Here is a 19,530-nt window from a genome sequence, read left to right as displayed (position 1 = left end):
CCTCCCATGCATTCTTAAGAATGACTGAAATTCCATCATCCATTTTCTTCATTCCATTGTTTCAAGGATAGTCCCTTTTTACCTTTTGCATGCTCAAATGCCCTCACATTCTCTATCTTGATCAAAATCCATTCTCAAGAAAAGATTGTAAACACATTAAAATTGAAGTGACTACAAGCAGTTTAAAAAGAAACATCTCTCAGGGGAGGATTTGTCTTTTAGCAAAGTTTTGTGAAGACATGTGCCCAGTGCCCATCAAGTTCTCAGGGCATAACAGTCTCTGACTTTTTGTTGAAAGAAATCAACATATAGCTCAACAAAATTAAAAGGTTTCCAAATCAAGCTGTCTTCATCAAAGCATTGCTTTCAGTGATAACTGTTTCTATTAATAATAGTTTGTACAGGCGAGTGCTAGAGTCTTGGATAACCAATTAGACATTTGAAAAGGTCTTTTTTTTAAAATAGTTTGTTACTTTGTTCTTGGCAAACAAAATAACTCTTGTAATTTTTGTGGATGGCTTGTCTCATCAATTAGTTTATAAACTTGAGTTCAGGGAAGACAGTTATGATATCTTAAGGTCTTATTCTACACATGCCTTGCCCGTAATTGGAGTTTAGCAGATGCAGCTGAATTAAAAAAATATATATATATGGACAATAATACTACATAAATGATGGTTTGTCCTCCTCTGTTCATCATATCAGAAGGTATATAATGCTTGTCATTGGTCATTTTAAGTTTGATAATTTTGTTAAGGTGGTATATGTCAGATCTCTATTGTCAGATTACTTCTTTCATTAATGAGTAATATATAAGGAGATACTTGGAGACTATATGAATATCTATTTCCCAACCCTTCACGCGGTTAATATCCAATTACAATATTTTCCTTTTCAGTTGTTTTGGTGATTACAAAAAGATTTTCTAATTCTATTAATCTGTTTATATTTAATAGCTGACATTTTTCTGTAAGAGCTTTTCCTCCTCTCTTGTATCCTCCCCTTTTTAGTATTTTTATTAACACATGGATTCCTTTTCATTCAATATGTTATAATGAATTGCCATCATGATTTTTGTCTTTAAAATTGCCCTATTTTGACCAATAGCAGAACCTTTAATCTGGCTTCTGTGTCCTTTGACATGTCCTATCAGTTTGTGAATGCTTACCTGCTTATTTTTGAGTGCCACATATTGCATTTGGATAATTACAAAAACAGTTTGAAGCCTAGAATATCTTTCTCCAAGGGGGATTTACATTTGATCTGGCAGAAGTTAAGACCACTAGCAATCCTAGATCACTTTAGTCCTTAATTAGAGGACCTGTGAGGATTTGAAGCTGGGAGGGCTGGTCTATTTCTGGTTTACTCTTACTTCCAATGTAGGTTTTTGGGTCCCAACCCAAAGCCTGGCATCACTCCCCTTGACCTTCCTTGAACTTCAGTTTTTATACTCCTATCCCTGTTAGTCTGTCAAAAGTTCTGTTCAGCTTCTCAGCCACCAATTTGAGAAAGCAGCTTTAAATGTGCTGTTCACTTCTCTGGGTTTCATTCTTACCTTAATTTTTCAATTAGCTCTCAGAGTGATTTTTTTAAATAGTTTGCTCAAATTTTTTGAGTTTTCTTGGTAAGAGTATTTAGTCCAAATTGCCTAATCTATTACTGGAAGTGAAAGTTCCCCTACCCCAAAGCTGACTTAATAAAAGTCTGGTCATGTCATTTTCCTAATTAAAGTACCTCAATGACTGCCTATTTTTCTTAAGAATCCTTAAATAGGCTTGAAGGCCTACATCTCTAAATCATTTCCGGCCATTTTTCTCACTTTCTATTTGCCAGACTCACTGGCTCTCTTTGGCATGCCACACCTGCAGTTATGGCTTTGCACTTGTACTTCCCATCTTCAGACTACTGTTAACAGCTTCCACCCATCTCCCTCTAAACTAGTTAGTTTATTTAATTGTTAGAGCTCAGCTAAATGTTTCTTCACTAAAAAAGCCTTCCCTTGTCTCCCCCACCCTAGGTAGGTCTCAGTCATGGCACCCTCTTCTTCAAAGCACTTATTAACGTTTGTAGTTATATGTTGATTTGAGTGATTGAGTAAAATCTGTCTTCTTCCAAATGCTATATGAAGGCAGGTTCTTGTTTCTTTTGCTCATTATTGCATGCCCAGTAACTACTTTTAGCAGGCATTCAATAAAATAGAGGAATGAATAAAAATGATTGTCAATCAACAAATCCTTTTGTGGGTCACTTATCTATGCCATTAGCCCGGTTGTGTCCACCAACAAAACTGGCCCTAGGGTTTTGTGGATGCAGCTAAATTTCCTGGCTTTTTACTTTGAAGTCCAATTAAAAAAGAAAAAAAATTCAGCTTCCATTTTTCTTATGGTCACATTATGTCAGCAGGGCATTATTTTTAACCAGGGGAACATTTGGCAACTTTGCAAAACTCTGAAACCAAGAACTTACCTTGGTTTCAATGTAAACACACTGATAATTGAGAAAAAACCATTCAGAGTCTGGATTTCCAATTTAGCTAACTCTTGAGAAAGTGAACAATAAAAGCCAGAGTGTCAAGCAGGTGATGAAGTCAAAATCATACAGCAAATAATGTTACAAATATTTTCCTTTGCTTAATATATGTTTCCCTGATAAATTTCCATCTGTTTTACATTTGAAAATAAAAGACAGCTGCTGCTTTAAAGTTTGTAGGCAAGAAGTCAATAAGAGGAACTAATTGATACTATAGATTTTTGTTTTAGAACCAAATTAAGGCTTACATGGGATACTTGTATGGGCCTGTACCAATATTTTGTTTTCATGTTTTACTATGCTTGAATTGGAGTTGGCTATTTTCCTTTCTCTAATCTATAGAACATACAAATGTCAATTGTTTCACTATAGCCTCAAAATAACTTCTTATTCAGTCATTTCAAGTGAGGCCTTCATTAACAAAGCTTGGTAATGGGAGCTGTAAATGAGCAGTTTGCCTCTGCTGGAGAAATATAAAATGAGTAGACACACCAATGGGCAACACCTCACTTCCAGGCTTTGTGAAAATCAATCTCCTTCCTCTGCATATGTGGAATACAGCCTACCAATCTTTTTAAAAGACACACATCTAAGCCCTCCCAATTAACCTTCATGTCAAATGGAGGAACCAATGTGTTCACAATGTAGGTTTAGAAATGGGGATATTCTTAGATACAGTAACAAGCAGCTCCAACTTCTCCTATAAACTCTAGTCTTCATATTCAGCTGTCTACAAACCACCTCCACTTCGATGTCTAATATATCTTAATCTTAACATATCCAAAACTAGACTCTTGTTTCCCCCTGTTCCCAAAAGCTGGTTTCCCACAATCTTCATCTCAAAGAATAATGATATTCTTCTAATTGCTCAAGCTAAAGATCGAGGTGTCATTCCGGACTCTTCAGTTTCCCTCATATCCCATATCTAATTCTACAGCAAATTCTCTCAGTTCTACCCTCAGCATGCATCCAGAATCTAACTATATTTCACCAGTGCCATGGTGACCAGATTGGTCCACACCACCATAATCTCTCGCCTAAACTATCAACTGATCTTCCTGCTTTCTGTCTTGCCATCCCTGCAAGGCTCTTCTACACACAGCAGCCAGAGTTATCCTTTTAAAATGTAAATTATATAGATTTCTATATCAAGATGGAATCCAAAATCCTTACTATGAGCCTAAAAGATATGAAATCTGGCCTCTGGCCACCCCTTTGACCTCTTTGGTAGAACTCCCTTTTGTTTATACCACTGCAATTAAACTGGCTTCTGTGATTTTCTTCTAACATGCCAAGCTTGCCCCTACCTCAGAGCCTTTGGATATATTGTTCCATCAACCTGGCATTGAGGTAGATGATGGTGGGACACAGGCAGATAGAGTTCAGGGCCCCTGTAAATTTCAAGACCCTTGTAAGTTTCTGCCATTAAAAGTACACTTACTTAGATAGACCTCAGATCTGATTGGTTACACCCTATGCAATGAAGCATTGTACTTTCAGCCAATCAGGAATGAGTTGTGATGTCATTAGTTCAGTTATCTATTAGGTCTTGGAGGTGGAACTTCCTCCTGTTCAATGCACAAGCCGTATCTTGAAAGATTCTGACTGGTCTTGTGTAAACTGATTTACTTTTAAAGTGGCTTAAAAGATTCTCATGTACAGGCCAGTTAAAAACCAATGGACTGATGAGGATTCAAGATGGCAGCATGAGAGGTGAGACAGAGAACTCCCCCAAAACCACAAATAGTACAAAAATATACTTAATTAATACAACTAACCTTAAAACAGCAACAAGAAAGAAGTATGAATCAGACTGCATACAGACCTCACAAACAGAGCAGACCTCATGAAACATGGTAACTACCAAAGCCTTAATCCGGTGGGACCCAGGCCCTCCCCCCATCCCAGCTCACCAGCAGGAGGAGTGGGGAGGGGGTGGAAGCTTGGGACTGTTGAACACCTAGCACTGGAGATCTGCTTTGTGAGCAGAAACCTATATTGTGTGTTGCTCTGGACGTTGGGGAGCTCGGACAGGTGGAGTGCTTGAGACACTGAGATTCCGGTCATTTGTGGAGGACAGGATCCATATCTGACCACTCTGTATCAGAGGAAAGGCAGGCGGTCTGAGAGGCTTCCTAGCAGCTAAAGGGCTGCTGAAGGGGCGGGGTCTGCACAGAGCTTCTTGTGCAGGGGAGGGGAGAGCAGGACAGATTGACTGGGTGCGCTCGGCCCAGCTGGTTGGAAACTTTGAGGAGCTTCAGGTGCTCTGTCCCCCAGGCTCCCTACTCAGCTCTGAAGCCCCCCACTGTGACATGCAGCCAGCTGCGCCTTCCTCCTAGCCTGCCAGCACTGGTTTGCAAACCGGCAGTCACTGTGCTGGTGTCAGGCCAGCCACAGGGAGGCCCCACCTACAACAGCTAGAGACACAAAGGCACAGAGGCTTACACCTGTGTGCTTGGCCTACTGGCTCTGACACTGGAGACAGGCACTGCAGACGGGAATCAGGAAACAGATCTTTCCTCCCCCCAGGCACCAGCTCCGCTCCCCTACAACCACCAACATCACTCTAGGGGCTAGCAGCTCCAGAGACTGGAGCTTCTGGGCACTAGTGGGCACCATGTAGAAATATGAACCATCAAAAGAACATGGTTCAGACCAAAATCTCACAAACTCCAGAAAAAGGGCCAAATGAAACTGAACTCACCAATCTTCCTGAAAGAGAGTTCAAAATAAAAATTATAAACATGCTTATGGAGGTACAGAAAAATATTCAAGAACTCGGGAATGAATTTAAGTCAGAAATTCAATCATTGAGATATTCCATATCTGAAATGAAACACACAATGGAGGGATTTAAAAGCAGATTAGATGTAATAGAAGAGACAGTAAATGGAATAGAAATTAGAGAAGAGGAATACAAAGAAGCTGAGGCACAGAGAAAAAAAGAATCTCTAAGAATGAAAGAATATTGAGAGAACTGTGTGACCAATCCAAATGGAACAATATTCGCTTTATAGGGGTACCAGAAGAAAAAGAGAGAGTGAAAGGGATAGAAAGTGTCATTGAGGAGGTAACTGATGAAAAACTTCCCCAATCAGGGGAAGGAGATAGTCTCTCAGGCCATGGAGGTGCACAGATCTCCCAACACAAGGGACCCAAGGAAGACAACATCAAGACATATAATCATTAAAATGGCAAAGGTCAAGTATAAAGACAGACTTTTAAAAGCAGCCAGAGAGGGAAGAAAGATCATAAACAAAGCAAAACCCATCAGGCTATCATCAGATTTCTCAACAGAAACCTTACAGGCCAGAAGGAAGTGGCATGATACATTTAATGCAATGAAGCAGAAAGGCCTTGAACCAAGAATACTCTACCTGTCAAGGTTATCATTTAAATTTGAAGGAGGGATTAAAAAATTTTCAGATAAGCAAAAGCTGGGAGAATTTACCTTCTACAAACCGCCACTACAGTGCATTTTGGAGGGACTCCTATAGATGGAAGTATTCCTAAAGCTAAATAGATGTTACCCAAGGGATAGACAAAGAGTACAGAATATGATTCATAACATACAAAGAATGGAGGAGGAAGAAAAAGGAGGAAAAAAAAAAAGGAACCTTTAGGTTGTGTTTGTAATAGCATATGAAGTGAGTTAAATTGGACTGTAAGACAGTAAGGGATTACCCTTGAACCTTTGGTAACCACGAATCTAAAGCCTGCAATGGCAATAAGTACATATCTCTCAATAGTCACCCTAAATGTAAATGATCTGAATGCGCCAATCAAAAGACATAGAGTTATTGAATGAATAAAAAAACAAGACCCATCTATATGCTGCCTACAGGAGACTCACTTCAAACCCAAAGACATACAGAGACTGAAAGTAAAGGGATAGAAAAAGATATTTCATGCAACTAATAGGGAGAAAAAAGCAGGTGTTGCAGTACTTGTATCAGACAAAATAGACTTCAAAACAAAGAAAATAACAAGAGACAAAGAAGGATATTACATAATGATAAAAGTGTCAGTCCAACAAGAGGATATAACTATTACAAATATCTACGCACCCAACACAGGATCACCTACATATGTGAAACAAATACTAACAGAATTAAAGGGGGAAATAGAATGCAATGCATTCGTTTTAGGAGACTTCAACACACCAGTCATGCCAAAGGACAGATCAACCACACAGAAAATAAGTAAGAACACAGAGGCACTGAACAACATATTAGAACAGATGGACCTAACGGAGATCTACAGAACACTCCATCCAAAAGCAACACCAGGGAAATAGGGCAGTAAGACCGGTGAGCAGGCGCCTGAGACCGGCGCCTGAGGACAAAGAATATCGCGCGTTTTCCTTTTTTTTGGTGAGTGCTTTTTGGAAGCCTTAAAGGGACAGGGACCCCAATACTAGGGAAAGAGGGCAGCAAGACCGGTGAGCGGGTGCCTGAGACTAGCGCCTGAGGACAAAGAATATCGCACGTTTTTCCCTTTTTTTGTGGCGAGTGCTTTTTGGAAGCCTTAAAGGGACAGGGACCCCAATACTGGGGAAACAGGGCAGCAAGACCGGTGAGCGGGTGCCTGAGACTGGCGCCTGAGGACAAAGAAAATCGCGCGTTTTTCCCTTTTTTTTTGGTGAGTGCTTTTTGGAAGCCTTAAGGGGACAGGGACCTCAATACTAGGGAAACAGGGCAGCAAGACCGGTGAGCAGGTGCCTGAGACCAGCACCTGAGGACAAACAATATCACGCATTTCTCCCTTTTTTTTTTTGGCGAGTGCTTTTTAGAAGCCTTAAAGGGACAGGGACCCCAATACTAGGGAAACAGGGCAGCAAGACCGGTGAGCGGGTGCCTGAGACGGGCGCCTGAGGACAAAGAAAATCACGCGATTTTTACTTTTTTTTTTTTTTCCTCTTTCGTTGTTGCTGTTGTTTTGGTTTGGAGAGTGCTTTTTGGAAGTCTTAAAGGGGCAGGACAGGACACTTAGCCCAGAGGCAGGGAATCTGGGGATCTCTGGGCACTCTAACCCCCTGGGCAACAGGGAGCACAGAGTCCCCTTACGGAGATAAAGAGCCTCCCGGCCACTCCCCCTCCAACGGGGCTCCACCATTTTGGAGGAGCAGCCCCAGTCAGGCCACACCCACAGCAACAGCGGAGATAAACTCCATTGCAACCAGGCAGGTAGCATAAGCCCTGTCTGTGCACAGCTGCCAAGCATAAGCCACTAGAGGTCGCTATTCTCCCAGGAGAGGAAGGCCACAAACCAACAAGAAGGAAAGCTCTTCCAGCTGTCACTCGTACCAGCTCTGCAAACTATCTCTATCACCATGAAAAGGCAAAACTACAGGCGGACAAAGATCACAGAGACAACACCTGAGAAGGAGACAGACCTAATCAGTCCTCCTGAAAAAGAATTCAAAATAAAAATCATGAACACGCTGACAGAGATGCAGAGAAAAACGCAAGAGCAATGGGATGAAGTCCGGAGGGAGATCACAGATGTCAGGAAGGATATCACAGAAGTGAAACAATCCCTGGAAGGATTTATAAGCAGAATGGATAAGATGCAAGAGGCCATTGAAGGAATAGAAACCAGAGAACAGGAACGTATAGAAGCTGACATAGAGAGAGATAAAAAGATCTCCAGGAACGAAGCAACACTAAGAGAACTATGTGACCAATCCAAAAGGAATAATATTCATATTATAGGGGTACCAGAAGAAGAAGAAAGAGGAAAAGGGATAGAAAGTCTCTTTGAAGAAATAATTGCTGAAAACTTCCCCAAACTGGGGGAGGAAATAATCGAACAGACCACAGAAATACACAGAACCCCCAACAGAAAGGATCCAAGGAGGACAACACCAAGACACATAATAATTAAAATGGCAAGGATCAAGGACAAGGAAAGAGTTTTAAAGGCAGCTAGAGAGAAAAAGGTCACCTATAAAGGAAAACCCATCAGGCTAACATCAGACTTCTTGACAGAAACCCTACAGGCCAGAAGAGAATGGCATGATATACTTAATGCAATGAAACAGAAGGGCCTTGAACCAAGGATACTGTATCAAGCACGATTATCATTTAAATATGAAGGAGGGATTAAACAATTCCCAGACAAGCAAAAGTTGAGGGAATGTGCCTCCCACAAACCACCTCTACAGGGCATCTTACAGGGACTGCTCTAGATGGGAGCACTCCTAAAAAGAGCACAGAACAAAACATACAACATATGAAGAATGGAGGAGAAGGAATAAGAAGGGAGAGAAGAAAAGAATCTCCAGACAGTATATATAACAGCTCAATAAGCGAGCTAAGTTAGGCAGTAAGATACTAAAGAAGCTAACCTTGAACCTTCGGTAACCACGAATCTAAAGCCTGCAATGGCAATAAGTACATATCTCTCAATAGTCACCCTAAATGTAAATGGACTTAATGCACCAATCAAAAGACACAGACTAATAGAATGGATAAAAAAGCAAGACCCATCTATATGCTGCTTACAAGAAACTCACCTCAAACCCAAAGACAAGCACAGACTAAAACTCAAAGGATGGAAAAACATATTTCAGACAAACAACAGTGAGAAGAAAGCAGGGGTTGCAGTACTAATATCAGACAAAATAGACTTCAAAACAAAGAAAGTAACAAGAGATAAAGAAGGACACTACATAATGATAAAGGGCTCAGTCCAACAAGAGGATATAAACATTATAAATATATATGCACCACACAGGAGGACCAGCATATGTGAAACAAATACTAACAGAACTAAATAGGGAAATAGACTGCAATGCATTCATTTTCGGAGACTTCAACACACCACTCACCCCAAAGGATAGATCCACCGGGCAGAAAATAAGTAAGGAAACGGAGGCACTGAACAATACAGTAGAACAGATGGACCTAATAGACATCTATAGAACTCTACATCCAAAAGCAACAGGATATACATTCTTCTCAAGTGCACATGAAACATACTCCAGAATAGAACACATACTAGCTCACAAAAAGAGCCTCAGTAAATTCCAAAATATTGAAATTCTACCAACCAATTTTTCAGACCACAAAGGTACAAAACTAGAAATAAATTCTACAAAGAAAACAAAAAGGCTCACAAACACATGGAAGCTTAACAACATGCTTCTAAATAATCAATGGATCAATGAACAAATCAAAATAGAGATCAAGGAATATATAGAAACAAATGACAACAACAACACAAAGCCCCAACTTCTGTGGGATGCAGTGAAAGCAGTCTTAAGAGGAAAGTATATAGCAATCCAGGCACACCTGAAGAAGGAAGAACAATCCCAAATGAATAGTCTAACATCACAACTATCGAAACTGGGAAAAAGAGAACAAATGAGGCCTAAAGTCAGCAGAAGGAGGGACATAATAAAGATCAGAGAAGAAATAAACAAAATTGAGAAGAATAAAACAATAGCAAAAATCAATGAAACCAAGAGCTGGTTCTTTGAGAAAATAAACAAAATAGATAAGCCTCTAGCCAAACTTATTAAGAGAAAAAGAGAATCAACACAAATCAACATAATCAGAAATGAGAATGGAAAAATCACGACAAACCCCACAGAAATACAAAGAATTATTAAAGACTACTATGAAAACCTATATGCCAACAAGCTGGAAAACCTAGAAGAAATGGACAACTTCCTAGAAAAATACAACCTCCCAAGACTGACCAAGGAAGAAACACAAAAGTTAAACAAACCAATTACAAGCAAAGAAATTGAAACGGTAATAAAAAAACTACCCAAGAACAAAAATACATCAAAAAGATCATCCATCATGATCAAGTGGGATTCATCCCAGTGATGCAAGGATGGTACAACTTACGAAAATCCATCAACATCATCCACTACATCAAAAAAAAGGACAAAAACCACATGATCATCTCCTTAGCTGCTGAAAAAGCATTTGACAAAATTCAACATCCATTTGTGATAAAAACTCTCAACAAAATGGGTATAGAGGGCAAGTACCTCAACATAATAAAGGCCATATATGACAAACCCACAGCCAACATAACACTTAACAGCGAGAAGCTAAAAGCTTTTCCTTTAAGATTGGGAACAAGACAAGGATGCCCACTCTCCCTACTCTGATTCAACATAGTTCTAGAGGTCCTAGCCATGGCAATCAGACAACACAAAGTAATGCAGGGCATCCAGATTGGCAAGGAAAAAGTCAAACTGTCCCTTTTGTAGATGACATGATATTGTACATAAAAAACCCTAAAGAATCAACTCCAAAACTACTAGATCTAATATCTGAATTCAGCAAAGTTTCAGGGTACAAAATTAATACACATAAATCTGTTGCATTCCTATACACTAATGATGAGCTAGCAGAAAGAGAAATCAGGAAAACAATTCCATTCACAATTGCATCATAAAGAATAAAATACCTAGGAATAAACCTAACCAAGGAAGTGAAAGACCTATACCCTGAAAACTTCAAGACACTCTTAAGAGAAATTAAAGAGGACACTAATAAATGGAAATTCATCCCATCCTCTTGGCTAGGAAGAATTAATATCGTCAAAATGGCCATCCTGAAACAATCTACAGATTCAATGCAATGCCTATCAAAATACCTACAACATTCTTCAATGAACTAGAACAAACAGTTCTAAAATTCATATGGAACCACAAAAGACCCTGAATAGCCAAAGTAATCCTGAGAAGGAAGAATAAAGCAGGAGGAATTATGCTACCTGACTTCAAGCTCACTACAAAGCCACAGTAATCAAGACAATTTGGTACTGGCACAAGAACAGATCCATAAACCAATGGAACAGACTAGAGAGTCCAGATATAAACCCAATCATATATGGTCAATTAATATATGACAAAGGAGCCATGGATATACAATGGGGAAATGACAGCCACTTCAACAGCTGGTGTTGGCAAAACTGGACAGCTACATACAATAGGATGAAACTGGATCACTGTCTAACCCCATACACAAAAGTAAACTCAAAATGGATCAAAGACCTGAATGTAAGTCATGAAACCATAAAACTCTTAGAAAAAAATATAGGTAAAAATCTCTTGGAGATAAACATGAGCAACTTCTTCATGAACATATCACCCCCCGCAAGGGAAACAAAAGCAAAAATGAACAAGTGGGACTATATCAAGGTGAAAAGCTTCTATACAGCAAAGAACACTATTAGTAGAACAAAAAGTCATCCTACAGTACAGGAGAATATATTCATAAATGACATATCTGAAAAGGGGTTGACATCCAAATAATATAGATTGCTCACACACCTCAACAAACAAAAAGCAAATGAGCCAATTAAAAAATGGGCACAGGAGCTGAACAAACACATCTCCATTCAGATGGCCAACAGGCACATGAAGATGCTCCACATCGCTAATCATCTGAGAAATACAAATTAAAACCACAGTGAGATATCACCTCACACCAGTTAGGATGGCCAACATCCAAAAGACAAACGACAAATGTTGGCAAGGATGTGGAGAAAGGTGAACCCTCCTACACTGCTGGTGGGATTGTAAATTAGTTCAACCATTGTGGAAAGCAGTATAGAGGTTCCTCAAAAAACTCAAAATAGAAATACCATTTGACCCAAGAATTCCACTTCTAGGAATTTACCCTAAGAATGCAGCAGCTCAGTTTGAAAAAGACAGATGCACCCCTATGTTTATCACAGCATTATTTACAATAGCCAAGAAATGGAAGCAACCTAAGTGTCCATCAGTAGATGAATGGATAAAGATGTGGTACATGTACACAATGGCATATTATTCAGCCACAAGAAGAAAACAAATCCTACCATTTGCAACAACATGGATGGAGCTAGAGGGTATTAGGCTCAGTGAAATAAGCCAGGCAGAGAAAGACAAGTATCAAATGATTTCACTTATCTGTGGAGAATAACAACAAAGCAAAAACTGAAGGAACAAAACAGCAGCAGAGTCACAGAACCCAAGAATGGACTAACAGTTACCAAGGAGAAAGGGACTGGGGAGGGTGGGTGGGAAGGGAGGGATAAGGGGGGAAATGGGGCATTATGATTAGCACACATAATGTAGTGGTGGGGGACAAGGGAATGGCAGTATATACAGAGAAGACAAGTAATGATTCTATAACATCTTACTGCGCTGATGGACCATGACTGTAATGGGATATGTTGGGGGGACTTGATAATAGGGGGAGTCCAGTAACCATAATGTTGTTCAAGTAATTATACATTAATGATACAAAAAAAAAGAATGTATGTTTTATACCATATGGAAAAAAAAAAAAACCAATGACTAGGAGCTATCTGCCTAGTTAAGGAATCAGAGGTGAAAGGCAGATGGGTGTCAGAAACATCTCCCTTTAGTGTATGCCTACAATATCCTATCTGCCACAATCACCATACTGAGTTTGGACATCAAGATGAAAACTTATGCTATGCACATCATCCTGCCAAATGTGGCAGGCTAGAGGTACTGATGAATTAAATTCCTAACTTCTCTTCGTGTCACTGAAAAAAGTATTTTCTATAGAGTATTGGCTTTGCAGAGCCTGGAGAGCAAAAATGGGAACTACGACCAGAATGTCTTATGACAGTGGGAACAGGTAAGTTGTCCCACAGATAACTGCTTCTTGTACTTATTGAAAATGAGCCCTTGGACACAATTCATTGGCTGCAGGGGACAGCTTTACAACCAAGCCTGCACATATACCCTAATTATACCTTAGAATAAATTCACACAAATATTAATGTTATTAACTCAGATGATCTCTGCACATGATTTTCAAGATCATCTTTAATTACTTGGGAATTCACTTTTTAAAAAAGTAAACATTTTTTTTCTATTAAATTTAGGTATACTCCAAGTAGAAGTAACTTGAGTTTCTTAACATTCTAAGGAGTAATAATTCCAGATACCTCAAGAAATATGCTGCTGGTAATGCTCTCTTCTGGCAATATATTGTTGGGCTTAATTTCTCCTATCTACGCTTAGCACTTTGCAGGTTTTACCTCTATTAGAGCACTTACTGCACTATAGTGTGCTTGTTTCCCTATTTGGCCACACCCTTCAAGTCTCCTTTCCCTCCCAGCTTCCCCACTACTGCCAAGTGTTTAAAAAGACTATGAACTCTTAAAGCACATTTTAGGGAACATCTTCAAAGTGCAGAATCCCCTGTCCTCTGAGATTCTGATTCAGAATGTCTAGGGTGGGGCTAGGGAATCTGCCCCAGATTTGCCCCTGTGATGTGTAGACAGTTCAGACTTCATTGTTAAAAACTGACAGTGAATAGGGACCAGTTTAGTCATTATGAATAACTAGTGCCTGGCACATACATACCCAGTAAATATGTAGTGAATCAACTGAATGATCTGGAAAAGATCTGGGAACTTTCTGAGGGAATGTTTCATATAGACCCAAAGCCAGTTAGATCAGACAGCACTTTGATTGTGTGCTGTGGGAATTACTCAACAGGTCCAAAACTGAAGGGAATTAAAGAGCACACTTAGCTGTGGAGCACACATGGATCCTGTGAGAATAAGAACAGTCCAGCAGATGATCAGGCAGTTTACAAATGCAAATCTTAGATAAAAAGAAGAGTCCATGCACTCACCATTTTGCTTGATGGTTAAGTAGACAGAAACAAAACCACTTTGGGCAGTGGATGGTTGATGTTCAGTAATATTTATGCCCTAGCTTGACAATTGCATGTGAGACCCATCTAGTCCATGTCACTCACATTTATGCCTTAGCAAAATTACAAAACACTTCATGAGAAAGAACTATAGGATCATTGACACATAATTAACACCTTAAAGAATTAATTCCACAAATACCGGCAGTTCTCTGGAAACACTGCATAAAAAAAAAAGGAAGAGTCCATGATCTGGCGTAAGCATCTTAGAACTGATGTTATTTATATTTTACATGTCATTTTCTGCTAGGCTTTGTACCCTCACCTTTCCCAGGCAGAGGCAACTTGTTGCCTCAACAGAGGCAGAGAAAAGCGAGTTTCAAGAAAGAGGAGAGTATAAATGAGAAATATTTTTAAAACTTGGAAATGGTCTGCAAAGTGTATCTTTATTAACTAGTAATAAATTTATTACATAAATGTCTATCACATTATGAAAATATGAATCTTAAGTTTACATTATCAAAGCATGTTCATTTTAGGCTCTAAACCAATATATCTCTGAGCTATGCATTAATTCATGCTGATTAAATTCCTTACCTTTAGTTGCTCTGACATATTCTCTAGTAGCATTTTCCAATATTCTCCCATCAACACCATATTTAAAACCCACTTGAGGTAAATAAATTTCAGCCAACATCTTTTCTTGCTCTAGAATCCCAAAGAATGCACAAATCCCTCTCAGGAAAATAAAAATTTTCCTTTAGATAAATTCCAGGAGTTTGCCCTTTTAGTAACATCAAGACAGAATTTTCAACAATACACTTTAAATGTTTAAAAACAACAGTAATTTGGTTGTCTAGATAATAAGTTTGACTTTTCTTTCATTTTGAATATATTAGATACTTGCACCTATGAACTTCCTTTGAGTAAGAGTAAGTTGTCTTTACATACACAGTCAAAAAACACTATAGCATGGACTTAACATCCATAGATAAGGAATTGTCAGTCTGCCATTTATGCCAAGTTGGCTGTGTTCTCCATGTCATCTCAGTACAACATTGCTATGTACCAAGGCCTCTGTTTCCAAATCTCTGGTCTTTCATTGTGCTGAGTCACATTAGTCACTGTTTCCTTCTTGGTATGGTAACCATAAATGAATATTTGTCCACCAGAAGGATGTTGGAGAATTAACTATTACTAGTGATTGCAGTAAACAACAGATATTGATACTTCATAGCATGTACTCCATTAATGAAAATGAAAACGGGAGGTTTTGCGTCACTTGAAATTTAGATAAAAAGAAGTTGTTTGTTGGAAATACTGAACTGATCAGTAATGCTAAAGCAAATCCAGCAGACAAGGATAACAGAAATTATTGATAGAAGAAACACAAGGAAAGGAAATTAGAATATTTCAATCCTATAAGCATATTTAAAAAGAGTTAAGGTGACTTAGGGCCACATATAGAAAGTATACACATGCATATACCATATGTGTTGCATGTATGTGTCTTTTATTATTTTTCAGAGTGTTCAGAGAAAAGCCACTTATTCATGTGTGTATACTTAAAATTTTTAATCCAGTTACTTGAATGTAGTAGCTACTCAATGAATAAATGATTTTTTAAATAAAAAATTAATTGACAAGTTCAATAACAAGTTTACTAGATAAGTAAAACTTGCTGTAAGTATTTGGAATGCTAAATAGCTATTTGTTTAAGACTGTGTTTGAATGGCAAGCTGCTTATAACTTTAGACAAAATAAAAGATACAGTAATATTATAGAGAAAAACCTCTGAATAAAATAAGATGAAACATAACCATAGCAAAACGTTAAATGGGATTTTAGAAGGTACAACTACATGGGTAGTCTTATGCCTTCTCTCTACTTTTTATGTTTTAATAAACATGTTGAAAATCATATAATTTGATATATCTGTGGAATTGGCAGGAAATGCTATAGGAGTTGATATATTGCTTTGTGACAGTTCTTATATTTTTGACATACTAAGTTATGCAGCTCTCCAACTGGTAAAGCCTGCAAGCAGGAAGACAAATTAGATAAGAACTTATGATAGCTTATGTATTAGCCAAGAACATGTTAAGCGGTATGTAACACAAAACAGTTCAACCAAATTGGAGTTTATTTTTCAGACATAACAATAAATCCAGGGGTAGCCAGTCTAGGACTGCTGCAGCAACTTGAAGATGTCATGAATGATCGATCTACTCTCCTCTTACCTTTCTGCCCCAGCCTCTTTAGCTTGTGGAGTCCATCTTCATGTTTTCCACATCATGTTCACCTTCATTTTTGTCATGAGGTTCCATCTTCATTCCCATGTTAGTATTCTAGGAGGAAGAAAAGGAAGAAATGGAAGGGGTGTCTCTCTTTTAGGAAAGGGAATTTTTTTTCTAGAAATCTTCACCATCATCTAAAACTATAACCCGTTATGGGATCTAGGGAAACGAATTTTTTGGCTAGGCACATTGCTAGCCCTCCCCGTCCTCCTCCTCCTCAAAAAAAAGAAGTAATAGCATCTTCCTAATAAGAAAGGGGCAACAAGCAGTGTCTACTCCTTCTTCTCATATAAGGAATACACTCATCCTCTCCCTAGGAGAAACAATCCCAAAGTCTCATCCAGGTACCGCAATGAGCTCAGAGTCCAGGCTCCGTACGTCCCAATGATGTTGGGCACTCATCATCAAAAGTGTGGATCTCCACACTCTGGCAACCAATTTTTAAAGAAAAGTTATCTGCCTCAATACTTCTAATAAGTAATGGTGGATAGACAAAGTACAGGATGTTGCTAAAACTCCCATTCAGAAAAGAGGAAAATGGAAAATACACAGTGATCACTGGTTCATAGAACATCTCAAAGTCCTGTTGGATAATTATAGCAAGGAAACGATGCCCTTGGTGAGATAATCTGTCAGTTTCTGGTTCTATTCTGTAGGAGAGCTTCCTATTCTTTTATCTTCCAGGGGTCACATCTGAAGTGGACATTGTGGAGGATACCTTTTCTGGAGCAGTACAATTTTTATCAGTCTGGGAAGCCAAGACCCAAAAGTGGTAAGTCTAGAATCTGGTGCCACCTTTCCCTTTGACATTCTGAAAGCAGTGGTGGAGAGGCTGAGAACTAGCTAGAGTTCTCAGCTGCCTAAAGGGGAGTGGGCAGGGAGTGGAGAGTGAAAAATTTGAGTTCAGGGCCTGAGGAGGAAAGATTTAAATTGGAATTCCAAAGAGCTACTCCCTGGATATAACTTTTAATCATTAATGCCTGATTGAATTAAGGTGATTTTCCCTTAAGCTAGTTGGATCCCAATGAATCACACTTCCCAATATTCATGGCCTTATACAGACCCTTCCCACATTGACACTGAGCTTGGTCATGTGACTTGCTTTGGCTATTGCCACATAACTAAGTGTTGATGTAAGGCTTGTGCTCTTGGAATGTTACCTCTTAGAACCCTGAAATTACCATGCTGTGAGGGGCAGCTCTGTAGAGAAAAACCAGGGAACACAGCCAATAGCCAGAACAGAGACTCAAGACATATGGCCCTAGCTGAGCCAGGCCCCAGGCCTCTGGCCACCCCAGTTGAGGCTCCAGACATCATGGAGCAGAGATGAGCCACCTGCACCATGCCCTGACTGAATTCCTGAACCAGAGAATCCAGAATTGTGAGCAAAAAAGAGTGGTTTTAGGTCATTAAGTTTTTGGGTGGTTTGTACATAGCAATAAACAACTGAAACACTTCTAAAAGAATAAAGAACGTATAACAAACAACCTAGTTGTTGGGAGAGAACACAATTAAAAATATTAAATCCAAAATAAGGCATGAAAGAATATAGAACTGATGAAACAAATAGAAAACAAATAGTAAAATGGTAGATTTAAACTCAGATATTTGCTTCTAGGCAATTCCATCTATGACTAGGCACAGACCAAGATCTTAATACAGTTTTTAAGCTTGAAAATTCTTGTCTTTTACCTATTAACCTCTGAATTCTCTCCATATTATTCCCACCTTAGTTTAACTGCCCTGCCTTGATGCAGTTTGAAATGAGCCTGCTGGGGAGACAATACCCTCAATCTATTCTTTGCTAGTTTGTCACCCAGTCTGGTTTGGAAGAGTTTAAAAGTCTTGGAACTATAATATGTATTTCCACCTCTTAGCCCCTAAGCTACCATGTCCAGTAAGGTAATAGTTGGCTTTTTCAACTCAGAAAAATCTCCAAATTATGGAATTAAATTAAGTTTGGATGTCATGCTACAGGCTGACTGCATCCCTTAGCAAACTGTGTTCCTCTATGCCAGTTTTTGGGGATACAGAAAAAACGCCCTGGTCAAAATAAAAAATAATGATCTAATAGTGATTGTCATGAGGCTAATAGTGATTTTTGATCACTGTCTATAGTGATCAAAAATAGTGATTTTGACCAGGGCATTTTTCCCCATATATAGTGATCATATGAATTTAATGTAATGTTTTTTTCCTCCACCACTGAAAAGCTATTCAATATATGGACTAACCTTCTAAGGTATTCTACAATCCAGAAAATGTGGCAAATTCACAAGCAGTGTGTGTATTTTAAAGGTGAGCACATGGAGCTCTACAAGCTCCACGAAGACAGGCATGGCGTCCGGGTTGATCAGGGCTGTAGCCAAGTCTAGTTCATGCCTGGCACACAACGCGCGCTCGAAAAATATTTGTTGAATAAATAAATTACTGTTTGTGGGCTTTAAAACACATGTATTCGCGCCTTTACTATCAAAACCCCAAAGCCGGGTTTCCCTTGTGAATGCTGCGCCCGTTCCTACTGAGACGGGATTGATTGCAACCCAGCCGGGTAGCAGCCGGTCCCGGTGCACGGTCCGCTCGTCCGATATGGGACGGGCGACCCCGTCTGGCCGCAGAGGTGGAAGCGGCCGTTGCCTCCTCTCGGGGTCCGGCGGTGTCAGGACGGGAGGCCTGTAGCGAAGGGAACAGAACAGAAATGGGTGGTTCCATTTCACATTCTCTCTCGGGTGCCTAGGTTACCTCGGAACACAGCGACCCTCCCTGTCCGCAGGCAGGTGGAGCCTGCCCGACGCGGCGCGCACCTTTCTTCCTCACAGCTGCGCGCTTCGCGACGAGCGTATACGTCCGGCCGGCCCGCAAAAGGACACGCCCCCCCGCGGGAGCACGCGGCCGCCGCACGCACAGCCCGCGGACCTCCCATTTAGCGAGCGCGCACGCGCACGCAGGGCGGGCCTCCTTCCCGGCACCCACTCAGCGCCCAGCCCTTTCCCCTCACCGCCTTCGACCCCGCCTCCCCAGCTCCGCCTCCGCGACTGGGCTGCCGAGAGGAGGCG

General features: G+C 39.9%; 1 long non-coding RNA gene across 2 annotated transcripts in view; it reads right to left on the bottom strand.

Annotated features, from left to right (window-relative positions):
• LOC140848474 (uncharacterized) overlaps nucleotides 1-19,442 on the bottom strand; it is a 38,167-nt gene extending 18,725 nt beyond the window's left edge. Inside the window, exons 1-2 of one of the 2 annotated variants that reach the window (XR_012129412.1) lie at nucleotides 19,217-19,442; nucleotides 16,418-16,525 (exon numbers count right to left, since the gene is read on the bottom strand). This is a non-coding gene — a long non-coding RNA (uncharacterized lncRNA). The remainder of the gene's footprint in view (nucleotides 1-16,417; nucleotides 16,526-19,216) is intronic. The other variant, XR_012129411.1, reaches the window with a different exon arrangement.
• Nucleotides 19,443-19,530: the final 88 nt, after the last annotated feature.

Source organism: Manis javanica, chromosome 3 (assembly GCF_040802235.1).
Source record: "Manis javanica isolate MJ-LG chromosome 3, MJ_LKY, whole genome shotgun sequence".
In the NCBI taxonomy this organism is placed as follows: domain Eukaryota; kingdom Metazoa; phylum Chordata; class Mammalia; order Pholidota; family Manidae; genus Manis; species Manis javanica.
The sequence above is the reverse complement of the archived record's forward strand: the minus strand, read 5'-3'. Positions and strand labels throughout refer to the sequence as shown.